This window comes from Petaurus breviceps, unplaced genomic scaffold (genome assembly GCF_028583685.1).
Source record: "Petaurus breviceps papuanus isolate PSGF00001 unplaced genomic scaffold, PetGlider_PUasm1.0 174, whole genome shotgun sequence".
Classification (NCBI taxonomy): Eukaryota; Metazoa; Chordata; class Mammalia; order Diprotodontia; family Petauridae; genus Petaurus; species Petaurus breviceps.
Window position 1 is genome coordinate 4384488 of NW_027185761.1, and position 26191 is coordinate 4410678.

The window sequence follows — 26191 nt, forward strand, 5'->3', positions numbered from 1 at the left end:
AAGAATAACCAATATCTCCAAAGAAAGGTGTGAAATTCCCTCCCCCCATGAAACTGACAATAACCAGCATATAAAAATGAACTATCCCAAATTTCTGAATTGGTATTATAAACTAGACATTTTATAGAAGATCTGACTCTAGGAAAAGAGTCAGGTGGGATATCTCTATGGAATCACCATCACACCATTCCTTCATTTTAGTATCATCTCTTGAAATCTGTGTATAATTTTAAACTTCAAGTCACGTTAAGTCCCAGGTTTAGCTCAAAGATGGTACGAGTACAAATTACTTTCAGCTTTGCAAATGAATGATTCTTTGCTTTATCTACAAATCCCAGAATGCCATTCATTTCATATACTCTAAAGTGCTTCGTAAACAACAAAGTTCAATGTGTCAGCTATTATTATTAAATTTCAGATCATAGATCACCTGAATTATTTATAAAAATTGACACTGACTTAGAGAAACTGTTCAGGGGATCCTCTTAACTATTTTATTCTTCTACCTGGCATGAAACATTATAATATATTTTATTAAGAGGAAGAAAGAGGACCATGTTTTCATCCTCAGTTAGTTCTTGAAATATGTTGAATTTTAATTTTCCAAGAAATAAGTGAGGAGGGTCTTTTACATAAAGTGTTCTAAGGACAGAAAAGATTGTGAACATGAATGTTACTTTTAAAGCAGATGTTATTGTTTATCTGCTTTATACAACCACAAGGTGTGGGGATTTTCCTGTTGCAAAATATAATTCAAAACATGTGGGTTTAATCATTTCTCTTAGTGTTGAGTTCGAGAATTAAACCTTTTCAGCTAATGCTTAGTCAAACAATCTGCCAAAAGAAAAGGAGTTTTGAGATTAAGCTATTAGGAAAGATGTACAGCCTACATATTTGAGCCAAATGCCATTAATATATGGAATCCATTGGGGTGCAAGGAGTGAGGGTGATAAAAGCTATATTCCCTCAATGATGAAACAATGAGAATATAGCCACATACAGATGTTCTTAAGAGTATAGCATATTCAACATAATAAATAAATATAGGTTGAAGACTTATTTGAGAAATATATTTTCAACAGAGAATATTTATAGTGCTAATAGTTATAGTAACAACAACAACACACCTGGTACATGGTAATTCAACTATGTGATAATGTTTCTTGCAGTGATACATGGCCTAAACATGATACGGAATAGAATCAGATACTAATATGAAGAATAATCCTTTTTCAACTATTTCTACAATAAATATGCTTTCTTTTTGATGGAGGGAAGGGACATGAGGGGAACAGATATGTGACTGGGGCCTTGAGAAATTAAGTGACTTTCCCAGAATTACACATCTATTATGTGTCAAAGGTGGAACTTTAACTTAAGTCTTCCTAACTCTGACAATAGCCCTCTACCCACTGCAGTAGATACATCTATAACAAAGACTTAGAAACTTTAAGAAAAGTTCAGCAAATTTAAGATATCCGGAATTTTCCCAAGAAAACAATAATTTCACATTTAAGTGTTGAAAAGTTTATTTTGTTTGGGACTGAAACTATATGTACCTTCTGCACCACAGAATCTCAGAGCCCATTCATTCCAGCTTTTTCTTTAACCATAATCCCTTTTACAATATAGCTGATTAGACCTGGTGAAGAAGGCCTGAATTACTTCCTCAGACACTTACTAGTTGTGTGCCTGAACAAGTCATTTAACATTTCTCAGCCCATCCTTGACTCAATACTTGGCAAATATTAGGTGGTTAGCAAAGGCTTTTTGACTCCATTCATTAAATGACTATAAAATGGGGATAATAATAGCACAGAGTTTTTGTGGAAATAAAGTAGATTATATATAATTGTATCCTTATGCATACATGTAACAATACAAATTTGCTTATATGCATATATGTAAAGGTATATTTTTTATAAAGTCAAAGCTCAGTAGATAGAGAGCTGGGCCTGGAATCAGGAAGAGCTGAGTTCAAATCTAGCCTTAAATGCTTATTAACTGTATGACCTTGGGCAAGTTACTTAACCCAGTTTGCTTTGGTTTCTGCATCTGTAAAATGAGCTAGAAAATGAGATGGCAAACTAATCCATCGTGTCTTCCAAGAAAATCCGAAAGGGGTCATAAAGAGTCAGACACAATTGAAAACAGCTAAAGAACAACGACAGCATTATTATTATTATTATTAATAGCAGGAGGAGAAGGAGTAATAATAGAACCACCATAAGATCTGACCTTAGGTGATTTTGATCCTTATTTGCCATTTATGGCTCCCTGCTAAAGACCTGAAATAATCAAGTTCAATTCCTACCCATCTTTCTAGTACATTGTCATTATGTCTTTCTCTGAATGGTCATGTACAATGACACATTTATTACCAACTTCCTTAACTCAATGAACTTAGTGTATTGAACATTATCTTAATGCCTTGGCATCATCATTATGAATGTTAATTTTTCCAGTATAATTGGCTAAAACTCTAGAGATTGGGAGAGTATATATTAAACACTTAATATATGCTAGGCACTGTGGTAAACACTGGAAATCAAAATATAACAATAAGATGGTTGCTACCTGTCAGGGATTTACATTTTAATGGAGGAGACAAAAACATAAAGAGGAACTGGGTGGGAAGGGGGGGGGGATTCTTGTCTTTCAGAAAGGGAACTAGCTGATGAGGAGAAAGAGGTCAGATAATTGAGTCAGATTTGAAGTGAATCACATCAGGGCCCTATCCTGAAATAGTTATCTGTGTAGTCATCAATCAGCAGAGTAGTGCCTCACGGTGGAAATAGGCAAACAGAAGTTAAGAGATTTGCCCAGCATATACAGCTATTCAGTGTTTAAAGTTAAATTTGAACTCTGATCTTCTTAACTCCAGACCCAGAAGTCTAGCCATTGCACCATCAGCTGCTGCTAAAGAGGTTTAGAAAGTCTTTACACAAAGTCCTTCTTCAGTGCCTTACCTTAGAAGAGAAATAATCCTTGATTCTAAAAGGTTAGGTGATTTACATTTTTTTGGGCAATGATTACCAGTAAAAGGGAAAACACCATAGACGTGATATATTTCTGTTGTGGCAGTATCTATTTGATAATACAAATATTAGAGAGATAGACAATCAATGGACACATTTATTAAGAACTACTACTAAAAAACTCAAGGTCACAGTACTAGTTTGTTGTTGAGAAGAACTAGAATTCAAGTATACTGGTTTCTAGCCCTTGTTCTTTTTACTATTCCAGGATGCCTTTGTTTAGTATCCTATATCTTCATTCTATGCATATTTATTCAAGAAAATGATTGAAAGCCTACTATATACAAGTTAACACAAAGAATAATTTTCAAGTGTACTGCTTTCATTTCTACTTTTATTTGACAAGATAAGGTTCAATAGTTGCTCATGTTAATAATATATGTTAACATCCATTGCTAACACACATGGCATTTATTGCTATGATAGCCATATATTTTAAGCAGTTCCAGGGAAAATCCAATTTGGTAATTCTGGATGCACAGTAATAATGGACATAAATGCAATATTCACAGTTGATCAGGGTACTGTGACCACTTGTCACAAATTTGTGAAATAAATGCAATGAAATACATTTTAATTCAGATACTCCCTGTATGCCAGTTTCTTTCTGGGACACAAAACCCAAAGAGTAATGCATACTGCATCTATTTATTTCCATTATCATTGTTAATCTTGTTACCAATGACTGATTCTACAGCTATTTTCATCTTCAATCAGTAACAGAGTATATGGAAGGAAACCTCTCCACCCTCAGTGTATGATAAAAAAAATATAATTTAAAGTAGCACCCATTGTACCAGCTATCAGCCTTTTACCCAAATTCATGTGTTTTCTTTTCAGCAATTAATAATATTGTCACTTATAAATATTATAGGTTGATTAGTTTTCCTTGCAATCTATTCCAGCTTAAAACACACAGAGAAAAAAAAATTAAAATGTTTTCATGTCATCTCCAAATAGAACAGTATACTTTTAATTTTACTGAATAATTATCAAGCTGGTTGATAGACACATAGTGAAGTGACCACTAAACATTTTTTTCGAGGCACTTATACCATAATTGGGTAATGGTCTTAAGAGACCAATCCCATTCACTCTCTCCTCTGCACACTCATAGGCTGTAATTGTTACAGGGGAAAAGCCACACAGACTGTAGAATGACAGTAATTATGACTGCCACAGAGCCGGCTGAATGTGTACTCACTCCAAAGGACCAGACAATGACAGAGAAGCCATAGATAGATAGAAAAAATGTAACTAGGATCTGATAGTTTTCATATAATGGCTATTTCTCTCAAGTCCAAGTTGTCTTGATAGCCAAAGAATTGGAAAAAGACAGAATTTTCCTTTCTTACCTCCTGAAAAAGTCTGGTCCCTATATTTGAGAGGAAGAAGGTAGTGTACTTAAGCAGTACAGATGAAGTGAGAAGCTTGTGAAATTGTCAAAGTTTGTCACCATATAACTTTTTGTTTTGGCCATTATTACCCTTCCCTTCCCCTCCATGATTTTCTAATGATTTTGAATGTTTAGAAAGAAAATGAATAATAGTATCACAGGACTATAGGAGCTCAGTTAGAAGTTCCCTCCAAGTTCATCTATTTGAATTTGTACCTGAGAAACATATTTTCAATATTATTGAGAAGAGGTCTTTCAGTCTTCTGTGAAGATCTCCAAGGAGAGGGAAGTCACTATCTCAAACATAGACTATTTCATTTCTGGACAGCTCTGATTGTTAGCAAATTTTTCCTTCCTTCAAGATGAAATTTGTTTCTCTGCAACTTCCATCAATGGTTACCAGTCCTGCACCTTAAGGTAGGATAGAGCAGATATGAGACCCTTCTCCCCTTAATACCTCTTCAAACACTTAGAAATAGCTAGCATTTTGCAAATAAGTCTTTTTTATGCAAAGAATTCACAGGTCATTCTTTTATGCAGTCCTTGTGAGTCTTTTTTTTTTTTTCTAGGACCCCCTCATTATTGTGCTTATCTCTCTGGAGGTTTTCCAGCTTTTCCTTTATATTCCCAAAATGTGATTCCTAGAAATTGACATAATTCTCCAGGTATGTTCTTACCATCCTTGGTTTTAGATACTGTATCTTAATCTAGCTATAAGTTTTTTTGACTGCAATGGCTGAACCAACTCCATAGCCAAACTACACAGGATTATGGTTTTTTACCATTAGAAATAACAATAACTTTTGTTGTCCGGTTATTGCAGCCATGTCAGACTCTTCATGACCCCATATGGGGTGTTCTTGGCAAAGATAGTAGAGTGAGTGGCAATTTTTTTCTCTAGTTTATTTCATGGATGTAAACAGGTTTAACAGGTTTAAGTGTAAACTTAAGTGTAAACAACTGTAAACAGATAAACAGGTTTAAGTGACTTGGACACACAGCTAGTAACTGTCTGGGACCAGAGTTGAAATCAGGTCCTCCTGACTCCAGGACCAGCACTCTATCTACTGAGCCACCTAGATGCCAAATGATGATTTTACTTGTTCACTATTTTCATTAAGATATTAAAATCCCTTCAATTATTTACACTATTCCAATTGTTATTTCAGAGTCAGGAAGAGATGAGATCAAGTCCTTCTCTAACACACATATGCTGTATGAACAAAGCCGTGTCACTTGACCTCTCAAGACTTCAGGCAAGTTGTAGATCTTCATTGATTGTGAAATTTTCCTTATTGAGAGTTCCCCATACCTAATGACCCCTCCCCAAATGTATATAATGGAAAAAAAGACTTTCCCCATAGAATGGGAGGAGTTCCATTTTTTTCCTGGTATTTATGACTAGTAGCTTTTAGCACAGTATCTAGTAAGTGCTTGCTTATTGATTAATATGCAATAGACAGAGCTTTATTTATTTAAATAAAAAAATTCAAAGTAGGGCAGGTATTTTTCAGATAAGGAAATCCTGAGAGGTTAAGTAACTTTACCAAGGTTAAACACATTGTGAAGAGTAGAGGTATCATGTAGCTGACAGCATATTCTTCAGAGGACCTTCATTATGGAAAGACAAACTGAACCAAGGTTGTCTCTTAGTTTCAGGTGCAATGGCCTCTATCTGAACCCAGTCAACAGAATGCTTTTATTTATCCTTCTATGTTTTGTATCACTCAAGTGTTAAACTATTGGGTGACATCTGCAGTACGAGTCCCAGGTGCTGAGCTGGTTTCCAGACAAAGAACACCATTTCATATTAAAAATACTGCTCTAGCCTAGTTCAAGGAGGCTAGATCCCAGATCATACCCATGATTCTGAGCACTCCCCAGAGCAGCCTGCTACACAGCAATATCACTGAAGCCTCTCCTTGTTTTTAGAAGACTAAACTCCCCTTCATGAACCTTTTCTATTGTTGTAATAAAATTCCTTTTGCTACCATGTTGTGCCTCAGGTTACCATGGTGTTCCCAATGATCCCTTAACTTCAGTACTAGAAAATTTCTCTGCAACTTCCATCCATGAATGAATGAAAGCCAAAAGGAGGAGGGAAAGAAAACAATATCATTCATTTTATTGACAGATGAGAAATAAGGAGGGCTGGTTCTGGAAGAAAGCAGTGTGGATGAGGTATAAATTTTCAATGAGTCACAATTAAATAGAGATGAAAGATTTTGTGCTGTAAAAAATTGAAAGGGTAGTTGTTCTATGAAAAATAGGCAAATATCCAAATGCTTGGGTGTGGTAGACTAGAAACCATACCATATTAAGGCCAAATGAAAAAAAATCTGAGAACATTTAACTAAGTGCAAATTTAGAGGCGACATCATAGATGTAAAGTATTTGAAATGTTGTTAAGTAGAAAGGATAGGATTTGTTTTTCTTGATCCAATTGGGCTGGTCCTGTACCTCCACAACTGCTATGGATTAAAACTATTATTTTTTATTCCCATATATTCCATCCTTCCGGCAGAATTCCATTGATGGAAACCATCCTTCATAGTTTTTCAATAATTCCACCTCCAGTGTGTGGATGGAACAAAGAATAATTTTTGGAAAGACGTTTACATACATCATTCCATTTGACTCCCACAACAATGCTTTAAGGTAAATACTACTATTGCTCATCGGTGGTACAAAGATACTAAGGGACTTTTCTGTGATCATACAGTTAGTAAGACCCAGAATCTTAGCTGATTCTGACTTAAAGTTCCCTCACTTTATGCTCTATGCTAGATTGTCTCTGAAAACTGTTTTCAACATTGGTGAAGTGGCATTAATGAAAGAGAAAACCAAGATGGGAGGTAGATGGCTTTTAGGCTGAACATAGTCGACATCATTTTCATAGATTGAGAATCAGCATTTTTAAAGCTTTCATGGTATTTGGGAATGGTGCCCTCTGATTGTCCTGTACATCTATCACAGCTGGATCTTAATGGAATTTTCTGAATGACTCTAGACTATTATTAGGAATTGACACTAGACTGTTATTGACACTAGACTATTATTAGGAGTTTTCTATGATTAGACGCTTTATGAAAAATATCCTGGGATCTAATATAGCATTGCTTTTTAAGCTTATACTGTGGAATTGCATCCCACTGTGATCACCATAGGACTGGCATATCTGCCTTATGTTTCATTTCTCTGTGACTGACTTCCTGAAGGTCACAAATGACTAGAAGTATCAAATAAGCATAGATACTGGGTAGCAAATGTCCCTGGAAATCAGCTAAGGAAACCTGGCCTGCTTGCTGTCCCTCACATGACACACCATCTCCTAACACTGTGCATTTTCTCCAGTTCCTCATGCTTGTAATTCTTTCCCTCTTCATCTGATATTGCTTTTTCAAGACAATTCTTCAAATCGCATCACAGCTTTAATGTGTCTTTAAGCCTTTTCTAAGTGAGATATAACTCTCTTTTGGTGGACAAATGATCACATAGCATGGTCTCTAATCACCTAGACAACCTAAGCTTACTTCTAAAAATGCCCCAACTTTTCAATGTGCTTCCTAAAATATGACATTTAAAAAAATGTGACTTTCCCTTTGAGACCCAGCTCAAGCAGTAACTTCTGAAAAGGCTTTTCCTGGTCCTCCAAGATACCAGTGCCTTCTCTCCAAAGAATACCTTCATATATTTTGTTTGTTCTCATTCATATACATGCCGTCTCCTCCATTAGAATGGAAGTCCCTTTAAGGAAGGAGCTTTTATTTTTTACTTTTTCTTTTTGTATCATCAGGGCTTATTACAATACCTGGCATGTGGTAAGCACTGAACAGTTGTCCAGAATGTTGCTCGGGTCAGTTCTCATCTGGATATCATTTGTAAAATACAGGTTTTATGTGTAAGGGTGGGACCAAAACCACCCTGTCCCATTATAATGTTGATACTTCAACTGAGAATGAGTCATATGACTTGGACTAAGTGCTAAAAGGCCTTCAAACTAGAATGATATTGCGCAAGAGTATAAAAATTGGAGACATGAAAACACCCTAGGAATTTTCTATGAATTATTAATTGAGTTGAGAAGGGATTGAGTTCCAGAAACTGGAGTAAGCTTGCCTTTTTAATTGAACCTCTTGAGAAGGAACCACTTGGGGGAGAAAAAGCCTTACCCAGGTTTCCTCTCCCCAGCCCCCCAGCCCCCACCCCTTTCACTGGAGAGCTTACAGTCAAGACTGAGTTTCAAAGAATTTTTGAATTTTCCATCTTTTCATTGGTCTCCTAGTAGGTTTTTTTTTTCCTCCCATAATAATATGATAATGCCTACATACATAGGGAGTGATGGACAAAGTGCATTGGTGGCTTTATAAGAAACTGCAAAAAAAGCCTACATGTTACCTGGGGGGAGTTTTTGAGCATGCACTAAATAGACACTTCCTATAACTAGGACCCTTGACCTACCTCTTTGCCACATGGATTCTCTAAGCCTGAGCCCACTTTCCCTAGGGATCTCTATGTACTTATGACGGAGTGTGTCACAGACTTTGATGAAGGCATATTTTTAATCAGCTATAACTGCTGTACCAACTTGGTAACTACCCCTTTCTAAAACTACTTAAGGCTGTCTAAAGTGATTCTCACTTGATGATTTTGGGGAGAAACATAACTTGGAATGGGGCTTGAGATAATAATGTTAGAAAAACACCTCTGACTTTGTAATGGGAATGTAAATTTTTAAGATCTTCCCTGCCCCTAGGCTAAGTGCAACTGGAGCCTGGGGTGGGAGGCTTGTTTTTCAGTAGATACTTTTTGATTGGCCAGAGGGTCCAGAAGGTTTTTACATTCTCTGAACCAGGAGAAGGCTATATAAACCCTGATTTGAGGCTTTGTTTTGGGGCTCACTTTGAGAAGTGTTCTGTGATTTGATCAGATGAGACTGTGGGAAGCTGTTGCTGAGAGACCCCCTCGGCTTTGAAAAACCCAGATGTTGATTTGGTATGGATGTAATGGTTGGACAGTTTGGAAACCTTGATCTGTTTCTCTGTCTTGATAATTCTGTCTGTATACTCTGAAGTTCTGGGTGCTGACCTTTTCCCCCTGAACTAGGTAAATGATACATACTTGACTGATTAAAGTAAGTTTGTTAACCCATTTTGAGTTGCTTTCCTTTAACAAAGAAGATCTAAGAACCTGTGTTGGCAGCCACCCTGAGGACCCTTGGGGTGCTTGCTGCTACAGACTTGTCAGGGGGTATTCCTAGAACCTTGAGGTGGGAAATGTAACTTTGGAGAATCAAACTCTTTATGAGGATGTACATTGGGATAAGGTTTCTCTGAGCTTATGTGAGCTACAGAAGTGATGCAATCCCTTCCAGTTGTAAAATTTGACAATGCTATGTGTCATTGGATTGTGTATGGTGGTATCTCGTATCACATGTCTATTTTTTTCTTTAGTTTTGTACCCATGACGGCCCAAATGGTGAATAGAGTCATGTTCAGAATGTTGGGAAAGTATTCTTTTGACAATTCGGATCTCTCTTTAATGGATAACCACTCTTGTCTTCACACTCTTGATAGTTTGTTATAGTGTTTATAGTACTGGATTTGGAATCAGGAAAAATTAGGTACAAATCCTTCCACAGACATTTACTAGCTATGTGACCCTGGGCAAGTCATATAACTTTTCAGGATTTCAGTGTTCTCATCTGAAAAATGAAAAGGTGGGCTTGACTACTTCTAAGATCTCAGCTGACTCTAAATCTATTATTTTATTATTATTTATTATTATTCTACTCTTAAACTTAGCAAGATGTGAATATTTTGAAAAAAAAAGTCTTTTAGGAAAGGTTGGTCTATAGTGGCAGAGATTTATATGCTGAAACCTTCCCCCTTCTGTCACCCCCCACCTTACCCTGTGTTATGGTTTAATATAAAGGCAGTTGTGTGTTTGAAGTGAGTTCTGAACATCCTCTTCAAAGTCATAACTGAAGGCTTGTTCAGAATGTCAAAAAGAAACATCATTTGCTTTTTCAACCTGGACAATAGTAGCCTCAGTCCTGATATCTTATTTAGATAATTACAAATGATTTCATGATGGGTTAGCAGAATTTTTCTGGAATGTCTTCAGCCTGTGCAATATTTTTGCTCTAATGGAAGGGACAGGAGCTCGAGGGGAAAGGCTGAGGAGTGTGTGTCCTTGTTACTGTTTTTGACTTGCCAGTTCAGGCTGTCAATTATGATAATTTTGAAAGTAATGTCATTGGTTGATTGGATGTATTATTATGTACTTCAGAATTTGAAGGCAGAAGGAATATTTGCAGATTCTAAGATGCTAAGTAATGGAGACCTTTCTTCCATCCTCCCTTTCCCCCCTCCCTCCCACTTCGAGGGTGCTAAGTATTCCAAAGTGAATAGGACTTGTAGCAGTGCCTTAAAATGGAATGTGAAGTTGGCAAATTATGGATGAATTTTTTCTGGGATTGTATGATTTGGGCATTTATCTAATTCATAAACATTTTCATGTATGTATTGCAGGTCACATCTTTCAAATAAGCACCTGAATGCTGGGTGACAAATATTTTTAACCTTCAATTACCAACTTGTTTGTGATTGCATATGTATTCTGGTCCAAAGTATCTATGTTGGGCATTTTGATTAGATCTCTTATCCTGAATTCTGATTGGTTTTGCAGTTATTTTTCTATCTCCTGCTTTGTGTACATTGTCTCTTTTCTATTGTGTAATGATATGGTGAAGTCTTTAATCTTGTCGATGGAAAACACTGTATAAATGAGCTAGGCTTTACTAGTGTATTTTTTCTTCAGAGATAGTTTGTTTATTTTTTAATTTAAAAAATTGAGGGGAAAGGCAAGGAAATTGGGGTCATGACTTGCCCAAGGTCACACATCTAGTAAGTGTGTCAAATGGGTGAGTTTGATTTTTGAATTCAGGTCCTCCTGACTCCAGGGCCAGTGCTTTATTCACTGCACCACCTAACTGCTCTGATAGTTCATTTCTGAATTGCTGAGATGCTATTCTATAAATTGTGGACTCAAAGGGGTGGTTTCATGTCTTTTTTAAATGATATTTTTCTTGTCAATTTTAAAATTCTAGCCATTTTTCCTTTTTCGCCTGTTGATTTTGAAAAGATTCCTTTGAAAAGGAAAGTTAATTTCAGAATATGATAAAAAAAAAGCAAATGCCAATTGATTCTCTATAATTTATATCAGTTGTCTCATATCTTGAGTAGGGAATGCTTATTACTTTTGATGTAACTTTATATAATGTGGAGGGAAAATCTGATTGTATTACTGCTTTTAATAGACTCCTATGGTTTTGCCAATGCAATCCAAACTCTGTGTGGCTTAATTTTCAAGGATGGTGATGTGATCTAACCTATCTTTGCATCCAATATGAACTGTCTTCCATTTCTCACACATTGGAAGGCTCTTCACCTTCTCTTCATTTACTTACCCCATGCCCAACATTGGAGATATCCTGGTTCCTCTTATTTCTCCTTATTGGAATGAATTTTTTCAAGACTCAATTCAAACATCACTTCTCCATAGAGTTACATAGAGGGAAAAGACCTGAGAAGCCATCTCATTAAAACCCCTCATTTTATATATGAGGAAACTTACGCCTAGAGAGGTTAAGTGAGTTACACAAAGAATAATCATTAAAGGTAGCATTTGAACCTGTATCCTCTGGTTCCAGAGGATAAAGCTGTATGTTATGCTTTTAATCCCATTTAGTGACTAAAGACCAGGTAAGATTTGAGGCAGAATATGGCCTAGTTTAACTTCACAAAAGAATCTATTTGAGGGTGGAAGACCCTCAGTGTTTCTGGCCAATTTGTCAGTAGTTAAGAATAGAAGTTATAGAGATTTCATCATTGATATAAGGAAATACTTTCCAGCATTTAGGACTGTCTTAAAATGGAATAGGCTTCTGTGGGATATAGTTAGTCTCTGTTATTTATATTAGGAACTTGGATGCATACTATGCATAGTTATATAACTAACATAGTAACATAGGGTGGGCCCTTTCTATGGTTAGGTGGACAAGTGTCCTACTCTGCAGTCTGGTGGTACTGTCTTCTGGTGGGCTAACTATTGTGGTCTTGTCTGGTCAGGATGGACTCTTATTATTATGGTCTTGTCTTGGGCTAAGTGGATGATGCAATTATGATTACACACCTGTTCTCCCAGGAAAGGGTCTAGAGGGAGTGCTGGGTTTCTGTCACATGGCCATGCCTGCTGTTTTTGTGGGAACTAAGGGTTCAGGGATGCACTTGTTCTAGTGAGCAGTGAGGTATAATTGAGGACATTGATGGGAGGGAGTATTGTGGGGAGGTAGGTAGGTATGGTGGGCCTGTAGTGAAGTTTGGATATTGGGTCTGGGGGCAGTTCTGTTAGCACTCTATCACAAGGACATATAAAAAGTATAGACTGAACTTGGACCTAGGATTTCTGACTTCAAATCCAATGCTTTTTTCATCCTCATATATGTCTACATTTATATCTAGATATCTCTATTTGAGAATCTTCATTTTAAATTAAGAAATTATTTGGAAGCATCTTTTCCCAGACCACTCCCAAACATTTTCAATAGTCAAATGACTTTCTTCACTATAAAATCAGCTTCCTGAATTAGCCCCAGGGGCCTTGGGTTGTGGAGTTGGATAAGAGCCTGAGGAAGACAAAGGAACAACACTTCTCTTCCCTGTCATTGCTTTTATTTCTGAGAGCTGGATGTCCTGTTAGCACTATGGCAAATGTCAAAAACAAAGTCTCTGTGTCTTGTGTCTAATCATTGAATTCAGCCCTTTCTTCTTCAGGTTGGCTTTCCTATTCTAACCCAGGTAAATTCTTCTTACACCCACCCATTGCTATATTTTAGGGGTTCATTTCTCAATCTAGATCTATGTCCAGTAATTGGGCTGTAGTGGGGATCACAGTGTATGTTGGGATATCATAATAGGACCCTACTTATGAGTGTGGTTGAGCATAAGAGTGGAAAATAGGAGACCTGGATGCTTAGTGAGTTCTTTGTCACCAAATCACTGTGTGATTTTAGACACAGCATTTCCCATTTTTGTTATTTTTCTCATTTATAAAGTATGTGTGTTGACCTACATGAGTTATAAGATCTTATCTGACTGACATCCTATGAGTCCCATACAGGTTCTTGGTTAGTTCATGACTCCAGATTAGGGTTAACTCTGGTTTTTTCCTTCTCCTTATTCAGTAGAAATCAGAAGGAATGCAAGAATCAGCATCTCAGGTATAGAAGCCCTGCAGGCTCCTGGAGACAGTAGTATAAACATATGCTATCCTACTGCATTTTTGACAAGTGAAGCATTCCTCAGAAAACCACTGGGTACTAAAATGCCATTTTATGCAAATATATTCCATTTCTGACCATTGTCATTGAAGATTTTTTTCCCCTTTTAAACAAGCAATTATGGAAGACTTGCAGCAATGGCCTTTTTTTCTAGAGTTTAATGTTTCTGGTGGTTGCTCATGAATAGTGATGTCACACCTAAGAATACAATTATCCGCGTTCACTTGAAACACTCATTAAGCAAACTTTGTAAATGGTCACATTGTCTGAGACTTGACTATCCCTGTTGGACTTTGATTAATGTTGCTCATTACTCGGATTAAGCTTTCAGCTTTGTTAAGACTACTCCATTGACTAATAATGTGAAGCATTTTACAATGACAAGGAGTCATATAGACAAATGAGAGTTTTTAATCAATTAACTTAGAAGGGCTATCAAAAACCATATGAAAGGTCTAGACACCTTGGAAAATGTCACATCTTTAATAGTTTGTAATTAACACCAGAGGAAAAAAGTCAGTTTCGTGCCAGCTAAGAAGATTATGTTACAGGTTACACTCCAAGGGCTACAATATTTTGATGAATTGAGGGCCACACTAGTAACTACCAAGAAAGATTTTATCTAGCATAATTAATAGTAGTGTAACCATTTTAAATCATAGGTTTATGAACAATCTTATTAAGTAGGGAAATCTAATCAGGGATATTGTCTACTGGGTTGCCAGTGAAGGTAAATCAGGTGGGAGCCACAGCATACTGCATGCTCTTAATTGGGACATTAATATGACAAATAAAGATCATGATTTAAATTTTTATAGCTTAGGACAAGATGGCATATGAGTTCTCTGCTATGTTGTATAATCAAATGGATAATCAAACAGAAGCCTTATATAACCCCATATCACAGGCTAATAATGAATAAGAGAAGAATAATTGGTGAGACATCCATTGATTATGTGCTAATTTTTCATCAGTGGCTGGCAAATTAATTCATGCAAATAATTATCAGTCTTAAGTAGAAATCTATGTATGGAACATGGCACTTTTTCTAGCCATGGCAGCAAATTCCTAAAACCTGATCACTATTTCTAGTGATGGCCCATAAGCCACAGAGTTTCCCTTAGTCCAATTATTGTACACATTCATTTTCCATTTCAAGTCCCTGTTCATTTACATAAATAATGATATAAGAACTGTATTATTTATTGGGGATGAGGTAATAGAATTGATTTTGGAGTCAGGAAGACAAAAGTTCAAATTTCACTTGTGATACCCACTGGCTATGTGACCCTTAACAAATTACTTACTCTAGGCATTCCCAAGGTTAGGTTGGACTGCCTATCCAGTTTTTCTAGAATATCTAGTCTATCCCAGGATGGAAAATCTATAACAGCAGCAGCAGCAACAGCAAAAATAAAACAACAAGAATGTTGTCTGTTTGGTATCATATTCTCCAGAAACTCACTCAATCTAGTCCCAGAGAATTTCTACTCTCTGCTCTTAGAGAAATTTGTCTCCCTAAAATCTCACTACATATATGTTAATTCATTTGAGGGGAGAGAGAGGTTTTCCCCAAAACTTTGATACATATTTATAGCATTTTTAAAAAAATCAAATCACCTGTAAATGTTAACTGTTATGTAATTAATTGCTAAATTGTGTTATAAGCTAATAGGCAGTTAGGTGAGATAGTGTTTTGAATGCTGGATTTGGAGTCAGGAAAGCTTAGGTTCAAATCTTGTCACAGATACTAACTAGCTTTGCACCTCTGGGCAAGGTTCTTCACCTTTCTCAGCCTCAGATTCTTCACCTGTAAAATGAGGATAATAGCACCTGCTTCAAAGAACTAGTATGAGCATCAAATGAGATAATATACGTAAAGCATTTTGTAAACTTTAAGGTGCTATGTAACTGTCAGCCTTCTTCTTGTTCCTCAAGTGTGATACTCTATCTCTCAAAGCTGTGTCTTTTCACTCCCCTCTCTGAATATCTGGAAGGCTCTCCTTCCTAATCTTTATCTCCTAGTTTCCCTAGATTACTTCAAGACACCTCAAATTTCATCTTCCGCAGAAAGCAGATTTGTTAGTGCCTTCCTTATAAAGTTATGTCCTATTTACTCTGTATATATCATGAATGTGTGTAGTTGTTTGTATGTTGTCACATGTTGTATGTCACACCAGAATGTGAACTCCTTGACACAGAGAATAGGTTTTGCCTTTGTATCCCAAATGTTTACATTGGCATATAGTAAATGACACATGGTGAAAAGCTTGTTCACCAGCTGATCTCTCTGATCATTCTTATTGTCATCATCATTGTAATCATCATCATCATCATTGTTGTCACCAGTGCTGTAGAAGTTCAGAAAGGGGGGAGAACCATGGTGAAAGGAGGCTTCATGCAAGAGTTGACACTAATGGATTCCATCTCTTGCACCCATTCTCTTTTTCCTTTTCCTCCTGACACCACCCTAATGTAGGTGTTCATTGCCAACCATTTTGACTAACATATTAGTCTCCTCAAAACTTTACTTGCCTCTGCTCTGACTGTAAGTCATTTGGCTATAGGGGTAGAAAGTAAGGGGAATCATTTTTTTTTTTCAGTTTTCCACAGAATTGTTCACTAGATAATTGTCAATGTAGGACTAGAACTTAGATGGGGGAAAAGATAATTGTAGATAATTATCATGCAATCTAATGCCGTATATAACATACATTCTAGAAGGGGTTTAAGTATAACTTAAATTGAATAATTTGAATTATTAGACAATTGAATAAATCAATCAATCAGTCAATTAATCTATATATATTTAGGTCTCTATATTTATTGATATACATGAAGAAAATGGCATATGGATACTTATATATATACATATATATGTACACAGATATATGATTTCTTTTAAAAGTGATAACTTCAAGAATTTGAAGAAATTTAAATATTTTGTGATTTAATAATATTTCAGGGATATGTTACGTGACATTATGTAAATGATCTCAAATACCTTGGCAAAATAAGTGTAATTTTAGATTCTGCAAAGATATTTTAAGGAAATTCAAGCTTTAAGAAATACTAGCACACTTTTCTCATATCAAATACAGTAGAATTAAATTAAGTTGAAGTGCATTGAAAAAAAATAGTAGAGTGACATGAAAAGTATAATACTTGCTTTATCATGGGAAGACCAATTAGTATTAATTATATATTATTTTATGTTAGGCCCAACTATAAATTCCTGACTCTCTTTTAATGCAGTGAGAAGGCAAATTTGACTAGATGACCTCTAAAGTCCCTTCCAGATCTAAATCTACAGTCCTGTTGGCTTATATGTAATCAACAGCTCCTTGAAATATGTTTAAATTACAAAATAAGTCAACATCAACATTGATATTTTCAAATGTTGCATTGAAAAACATGAATGCAAAGTAGTAAATGCATTGAAGGGAAACCAAATTAGAAAAACTATTAGTTATGTTGCAGTAGCTATAACTGAAATCCTGTATTACTGTTAATTTGTTAATATTTTGCACAATTGACACTTCACATTTTAAGTATCATTGTTTTGCACATTTATTTATGCATTCACAAATAGGAGGCCAATTGACTTGAAAACTAGCTATTTTTTATTTTATAAGTTATTGTTGTATTTTTTAATGTCGTTATATTTTTTCCCACAATGCCTCTCCTTAATCCTCCAAGACAGCCTTCCCATAAAACAAATAGCATTTTAAGAACAAAAGCAACAACTAAAAGAAAATAAAGTGGAATAAATCAACACAATTGACTAATTCATTGAAAAAGAAAAAAATATTGGGGAGGCTAGGTGGCGCAGTGAGTAGAGCACTGGCCCTCAAGTCTGGAGGACGTGAGTTCAAATCCAGCCTCAGACACTTAACACAAAAACTAGTCGTGTGACCTTGGGCAAGTAACTTAACCCCAATTGCCCTTCAAAAAAAAAAGGAAAAAAAAAGAAAAAATATGTACAATATGAATCACCCCACTTCCCTGAAGGATTAGATTAGGCTATATCATCTTGTATATTTTTATTCCATTCATGTTTAATCTTCATACTTTTGGTATATTCACTTTTGGTTTATTGAAGATTTAAGAAAAAGTATATGGTTGTTCTTTCCATTTACACTGCTGTGGTCTTTGTGTGTGTATTTATTTCTTGGCTTTGCATACTTGCCTCTGCCTCTGTTGATGTAGATCTTCCATGTTGCCCCATATTCATCACATTTAGCATTTCTTATCACAATGCAATGGTATACCATTATATCACTATATCACAATTTGTTTAGCCATTCCTCAATCATTCAGCACCTAATTTGCTTCAAATTCTTTGCAATCATAAAAAGTTCAGCTACAATTATTTTGGTGTATATAGGGATTTCCTTCTTATCAGTGTAAACATAATTTCAATAACATACTTCAAACACCCACAGAAACTCAAATTTGGAAAGGACCTCTAAGGTCATGCAATATGTACCAGATCACAAATATATTCTATAATAACCCTAAGTAAGTAATTCTCTAGCCTTCTTTTGAAGACCTACATCAAGGTTTAAGTTGCTCCATTTGGAGCATTTTGCACTTATTTCACTTCTATGATGATAATTATTAAGAAATTTATCCTTTCATTGTACCTTAAACTACTTTTCTGATAACTCCCTTCATTTTTTGCCATCTGGAGCAAATTGAATTGGATTCCTTTTCTCCAAAAGAAAATTCTTCAAATATAGCGCTTCAAAATAGGTCCTGCTATATTGCTGCTTCTTCAGTCTCATGTTACTTCATCTCAACTTGTTAGGGAATATTTTCTAGTCTTTTCTTCATTGAGGTATAATTTTGAAATACTTCATCTTAATCATTCTTTTCTGGATGCTTTCCATATTATCAATCAATGCCATTTTTGATATGTGGCATCTTGAACTAAAGATAACATTCCAGAAGAGTCCTGAGGAGTTAAGGGTGAAGTGGAATTATCACAGTTTTCTTTACTTCTCTCTTAATGTAGCCTATGGGCTCATTAGTGTTTTTGGTTGCAGTTTTCTGCTATTTATTCACATTGAATTCGAAATTTCCTAAAACATAAACTATCTTGCCATGTACCTTGTGCTTGTAAAGATAGCTTCTTTTTAATCCTCATATAATTATCTCCACTAGTAGTATAACATGTTTCTATTAACTTTTAAACTACTAGATTCTCCTGTATATCTGAAATTTTCATTTTTTCCTTCCCTTTCCATCCCTGAATAGAATTTAAGCTTTTTGCGGACAGGGATTTTTTTCTCTTTCTTCCTTTTGGTATGACCAATGCTTGGCAAATTACCTGCCCTAGAACAGGCTTTTAATACAGGCTGGCTGACAGGAATTTTGAAATTCTAATTGTAATTCAATGTATTATCTATCTTGCTGTATCAGCAATGCAATATTCACAATGCCTATGGAAATTACAGATATGCTGATGTAATTATCCATCACAAAATATATCAGGCTTGCTATATGGGGGAATAAGCTAGAAAATTTATTAAAATACCAAAAGACTGAGTCCCCAAACCAGAAAGTGAAAGCCATCAGAGTAGTTATGAAATTGGCACAGGTAGATAAAGTAGAAAGCACCCACATTCTCAAGCCTTTAAAATAGAACAGGCTACCTCAGGCAAAGGTCCTCCTCTCCCCAATCACAGCAACTACCCATCACCCAGGAAGTGTGCTCCCAGCAGCTCCAGCCCCTGGCAGTCCTCAGCAGGAGTCCTTAGCAGAAATTCTGGCTGACTGAAAAAGGGCTTCATGCTGCTGCTGCCTCTGCTGCTGCTGCCGCCATTGCCGTCGCAGCCACTGCTAGCCACCACAGGAACTCTAGCTTGGCTTCCGCTTCCTCTTGCTCCGCCCCTTCCTGCTATGTCAGCAAGTACAATGGGGCATGGAAGATCTTTAAATCCCATAACCCTTACACTTGCCTAGATTTATGTCATCTGCAATTTTTATTCACATGCTGTCTGTTGTAAGCCTGAACTGACTAGGCTAGTCCTTATTTGACTAGGCTGGCTGGTTATTTCATATTAAGAAGTCAAATGAAAGGAGACTCATTCACAATCCATCTAAGTATTAACAAAAGGAGGTTTACTTTGGCCTTAAAAAATGAAGAAAATTCAGGGAAGTGGAAAAGATGTTCATTTAGGAAAGAGTTGCTTCCAATTAGCAAAAATTACTGTGCTACTGTTGGTGATATAGTTCAGAACTGAAGCCTCAGAAAAGAGCTCCAGATTCTTCTATCCTGGCTGATTTTTAACCCAGGTGACCAAGATACTATGCTAAAGGCTGGAGCCTTGGTTCCTGAATCCAATTAAATCTCAAGGACAGTTTAAATACATTTTGAGGAAAAGCTATCTTCACCTGGCTGGGTTGAGGTTTTAGGATCTTGGTTCTTCCATATCATCTATGGCACTATTCAGTTAATTAGGAAAAACAGCCAATTCAAGACCAAGGACTGTTCCATAGTATCCCAGGGATATTTTCCCCTCACTTATGTAGTGATCAGTTGATGATTTGTTTTTTTTTTTTTTTGATTTGACTGCTCATCCAATTTCAAGTCCATCCAACTATACTATTGTTTAACACACAACTGTGTCTTTTTCACAATTATTCATTATAGTCTTTGTCCAATACTTTGTCTCTGTTATGCTTGGTATATACGAACTTACCATTAACAGATATTTGTGAGGTAGAATTGACTATCATTATGCTTCACAAAATATACCATTTTTTGTTTATTTTTCACTGTAATATAGTTATAAAAACTAATTTAAATATCGAATACAGATGAATCTCAGAGCTACAAGTACAATCTTAGTAATTCTCATGTGATAGGACATTTCAATTTTTATATTCTATAGGCCTCTAAAAATCTGTGTGTTTAAGATATAATTCATCATATTTTTTTCAAACCCATCGTTCTTCCAAATTTCCCTATTTCTTTTCAATATACCGCTACCCTTCCAGTCACTAGGTTTATGACCTCAGATTATCCTCAATTCTTTTCTCACTCATTACAAATATCTAGTCATTTCCCAAATCGTGATTTCATCTCCATAGCATCTCTCTACACACATGATATGTACCTTTGTTCACGTCCTTATTATTTGCTGCCTGAAATGTTTCCATAGCTTCCAAGCACGTCCTTTTGATGTAGTAAAAACCAAAACCAAAACAAAACCATGGCAAAAAAGCAAAACAAACAAATAAACAAAAAAACATGGTCCCTGCTCTCAAGGAGCTCATAGACCAATGGGAAAGGCAACATAGCAAAAATATACACATAGTGTAAAGAGAAAGTAATTTCAGAAGTACAATACCATAAGTGCAGTGGGGATGGGGCTATGTGATTGGGAAAGTTTCTTTCAGAAAGAGGAATTTGAATTGAGTCTTGAAGTAAGCCAAGAGGCAGAACTTAGAAGGGGAGAATATTCTATTCAGGACAACTAGTAAAAAGGCACAGAATTAGGCAATGAAGGTAAGTAAAGCAAAGCAAGAAAGCCAGTGTTGCTGGATTTCAGACTATGTGGAGGAGAGTAGAGTAAAAAAACTGGAAAGATAGACAGAAGTAAGATTATGAAAAGGTTTAGAAGCCAAACTGATTTTACATTTGCCCCTGTAGGTAACAGAGAGTTACTAGAGTTTACTGAATATGAAGGTGATATGGCCAGACTTGAGCATTAGGAAAATTATTTCAGCAGCTGAATAAAAGATGGTCCAGAGTGGGGAGAGATTTGAGGCAAGGCAACCAAACCCAAAAGCTATGAAATATACTAGGAATAAGATGATGAGATCTTGCACCAGTGTGAAGGCTGTATGAATGGAGACAAATGGATGTTCACCAGAGGTATTGTGAAGATAGAGACACCAAGACTTGTCAACACTCGAGTATATGGAGTGACTGAGTGAGAATTTAAAGATAATGCCAATATTTCTAGCCTAGATAACTAAAAAGATGGTGGCACTCTCAATAGAAATAGGAAAATTGGAAAGAGAACAGGGTTTTAGGGGAAACATAATAAATTCCCTTTCAGACATGTGTTTGAGATATCTGTAAGACATCTACCTTGACATGTCCAAAACACAAGTGGTGATATAAGATTAGTTCAGATTAGTACTGGATATATAAATATGAGAATCACCTTCATAGAGACGATAATAAAATACATTGTAGTTGATGAGATCATGAGTAAAACATATGAGTCTTCAGGAAAATGACAAAGTGTGCTTGAAGCATAAAATTCTCTCCTTTTGCAATTTTTGCTTATTTTTCTAGAAGTGAGCAAAGAAGTAACATGGAACAAAAAAAAAAGAAAAAAAATATTAAACCATCTGAATCAGTATGCTGATAATTAGTGTTTATTCCCTACTTTCCGTTGTCCCATTATGTTATGAGATACAGCATAAGCAATACATTTAAATCTAGTCTTTGTTTTCCATTTGGAGAGTGAATACCTGATCCGAAACTGAAATAGCTCGTTAATAGTATAAGGAATCCTAAGAAGGAAGATCATTTTGAACTATTTATGGATGGCTGGAATCTATGAATAATTCAATGCGCACACATCTTAAATGACATGGCACGAACTAAAATGTGTGCAGATTGCCGGAGAAGGGAAATGGTGTAACGTCTTTAAGTGTGATATTCATCTACAAAGGTTTATTGTTTGTCAAGTCCTTGTAGATTGTGGGATGACCTTTAAGGATCTGAGGATGAATCAAACTAACATCTTGAACAATAGAACTCTTTGAACAAGAGAGCATAATCAATGTCTTCATTTCAAGTATACCACAAGCTCATGTAACGTTTGACCTGACAGTGAATGGGGAGACCATTCATACCAGACTTTATTTGGCAGATAAGAAAGCTCAGCTAAGCCAAGAGTGATTAAGTGACTTGCCCAGTGTCACACAGCTAATTAGTGTAAGGTTTGGGACTTGAATTTAGGTCTCTCAAGTCCCATGTTCATTGCACAATAACATACAAGTAGAAATGGTATCAAATCAAAATTCAAATTGAACTCTGTGGTTTATACATATATGTGTACATATACATATAAAGCAATATATACATAGAATACAATACATATACATGTGCATATACATATGCACATGCACACATACATATACATATACATATAGCAGTTAGGAAGTGTAATGAATAGAGCACTGGTGTCCTGGAGTCCAGAGTGCCTAAGTTCAAATCTGACCTCAATCATTTGACATTTACTAGCTGTGTGACCCTGGGCAAGTCACTTAACCCCAATTGCTTCTCTCTCTCTCGTTCTCACTCTCACTCTTTCTCTCTCTTTGCATATGTTTATGCATGTGTATATTTATATACATATATATATATGAGTATGTATGTGTGTGTATATGTACATATACATGTTTATAAAGAGAGAACCAGAAATTAACATTATGTATGTTGTATTTTTTACTTATTTTGTTAAATACTTCCCAATTACATTTTAATCTGGTTGTGGCATTACAAATTTTGCAAATGGTTTGTGTCCTGCATACTATGAGTTTGAAAACTCTGACATACGGTATTAAAAACATTTTGGGCATAGGAAATCTTTAAAGTACAACCAGAGATTAATTTTATGCACCTCTGAAATAACAACCAGAGTACAAGGACATAACGTAGGCTATTGGTCAGTTGCTAAAAATCTGTTGTTTTTCTTGGGGATGGGACTCCCCTCATCAGTGTTGGTAACTCCTATTATGAAGCTATTTATGGCTGCAGATGGTCCATTCATCTGTAACTTACAGTTTCAGAGAATGGCTTGTTGCACTCAGAAGTTAAGTAAACCATCCCTGGTTAAGTAGACAGTTTATGTCAGAGACAGTATTTGAACACAGAATTTCCTTACCTCAAGACTGGCCCTACATCTGCTACATATTGCTGCCTCTTACAAAGAAGCTAATAGATATAAAAAGAAGGACTCAAGCCTCTATCTTCCTTTTCAAGTCTACATTTCTGTATACCATGTGAAACTGACTCACATTTTCGTGGTTGGTGTTCTACATTTTTAAATTTAAAATATTTTTAGGAAAGAATAGGCAAGATTATCTAATAGTTTTTAAATTAATATCTATATGATTTTTCTATGATTATATAATTTTTGTGTATTCCAGAAATTCTTTTCTATGTCATGAACACCTTTGATTTTCTAATGAAGCCTACACATCTTTTTTTTCAGAATATTTTAAATGCATAGAGAATTAACAGGAAAATCAATTAAGTTGAAATATAGCTATTAAAATATTTTTAAAATTCATGGACCCTAGTAATAAATATTGACTTGTAACTTCATTTTAACAAGGTGTACATGTTTTTAAGTCCTCTACATTCCAAATAAAAAAATTGCAATAGACATCACTTTTTTCTCCACAAATTTGAAACACATTTTCAACCCTTTTCCTTAGGTTATCTTCCCTAACCTGTGGACTAAAGCAAAAATGAAAATATCACACTAAAGCCACCTATTGTATTGGGGAATATCTGATAGGTACACTAGAAAAGATGGAGAAGAGGAGATTGAGGGTCTGAAGAGCTAGTAAAAGGAAGTAAGGAGATTCATATCAATTAATAAAAACTTGCATTCATACAGTACTTTAATATTTGCAAAGTACATTACTCTCTACAATCCAAGAAGTAGGTAGTGCTTTCACTGTTTTCCATACACACACACACATACACATATATGTATACACACATATATGAGGTCAGGTGGCTAGCTTATGATTGGACAGATAGTAAATCCCCAAGGCAGTATCTGAAACTGGATCTCCTGCCTCTAAGCAGAATACTCTATTGTACATATTCCACTACAACTATTTCTGCAATGCTTTCACTCAATTTTGTTATTTGCTAAATGTCTTGGAGAGAAAGCAACTATTTATTTTTCACAAGAAAGAAAGAATGGAAACCTCAAAATAAAACTATGCCTTTGGACCACCCATTATATTGCTATACAATTTGTCTCTACCCCTCTGTAGTGATTAAATTAAAGATGTATAGGAAGGCCTTGGTAAACAGGTGGTAGTTTATTAGCAGAGAACAAGGCATACTATATTATAGATGGCCAGTTGGTAGGTTTTGGTTAATTATGTCCCTTCTTTGCTAAAAGGGAAGGTTCTTTATAGGTATGAGAAGTGATTTGGCAACTTGGATAGATTTGTGATCTTTTCAATATGGATCTCACTCCTAATGATGTAGATTACTCTTTGTCCATGCCTCCCCAGTCTGTGAACGTCCTGCCATTTTCTACTGTAAATTAAGGAATACCCAGGTCATCTCATGGTTATCATTCTTTCTTGCTACACAAGCAATGCATCACCTTTTTCAATCATACATTTACTGGTGGCATCCTTTACTTCAGTTCTTCATTGCAGATCCTTTTCTATTCCATGGTACAACCTAATCAAGGTCACCATGTGCCTCATGATTGCCCTTTGAGTGACATACAGTGTTAATTTTTGGAGATAGGAGTGTTCCAGAATTTACAACCAGTTCCATGATTTACAGCACTAGCAGGGATAGCTAGGTGGCAAAGTGTGCTAGGACTGGAGTCAGGAAGACCTGAGTTTTAATTTAGCCTCAGAGACTTGCTAGTTGTATCACTCTGGCAAGTCATTTTATCTCTACTTGCCTCAGTTTCTCCATCTGTAAAATGGGGAAAGTAATAACATCCACCTCCCAGAATTGTTGTGAAGCTCAATTGAGATAAAAAATTATCAAGTGATTAGAACATCGTCAGGAACATAGCACTATATAAATATTAGTTATTATTATTATTAGTAATAGTAGTAGTCCTAGAGGTAGTAGAAGTCATAGTTGTAAGTAGTAGTAGTAGGATAAGGAGTAGGAGAAGGAGGAGGAGGAGGAGGAGGAGGAGGAGGAGTAGAGTGGTAAAATGTATGAAAAAAATAAAAAGCTCAATTCAGGGAGAAATTTGGAAATGCAACCTGATCTTCCTGTTGGGAAATGAGAGCAACATAAAAAATAAAAAAGCATTAATTAAAAAGTATATATATATATATATATATATATATATATATATATTAGAAAGTCATATATAGTATCATCTTTAGGGATGTTGTCTCAGTATCTTTATGGGTGGTTTTTATAAAAATTACAGTATAGATCTGTGGAGATCATAGGTGGATTGGTTATAGGAAGGTATAAAGGGCCTTATCACTTTTCCTGATCTCTCAAATAAGGGCAGTCTGGTGTGAGAGGGTAGTGGAGATTGTCCCTCGGGGTCCTATTGGCATTATGTACACCTGCTTTCTGCACGCCCTTTCATCAGCTGTATTTGGGATGCTCACAATTCTCAGTTATGGATACTCCAGGAAGTTATCCTCTGA

The 26191-nt window shown here is 35.8% G+C and overlaps 1 long non-coding RNA gene across 1 annotated transcript in view; it reads left to right on the forward strand.

The window, feature by feature from the left end:
- LOC138158372 (uncharacterized) overlaps nt 1–26191 on the forward strand; it is a 224602-nt gene that overhangs the window by 187287 nt on the left and 11124 nt on the right. The gene's annotated exons all lie outside the window — the stretch shown is intronic.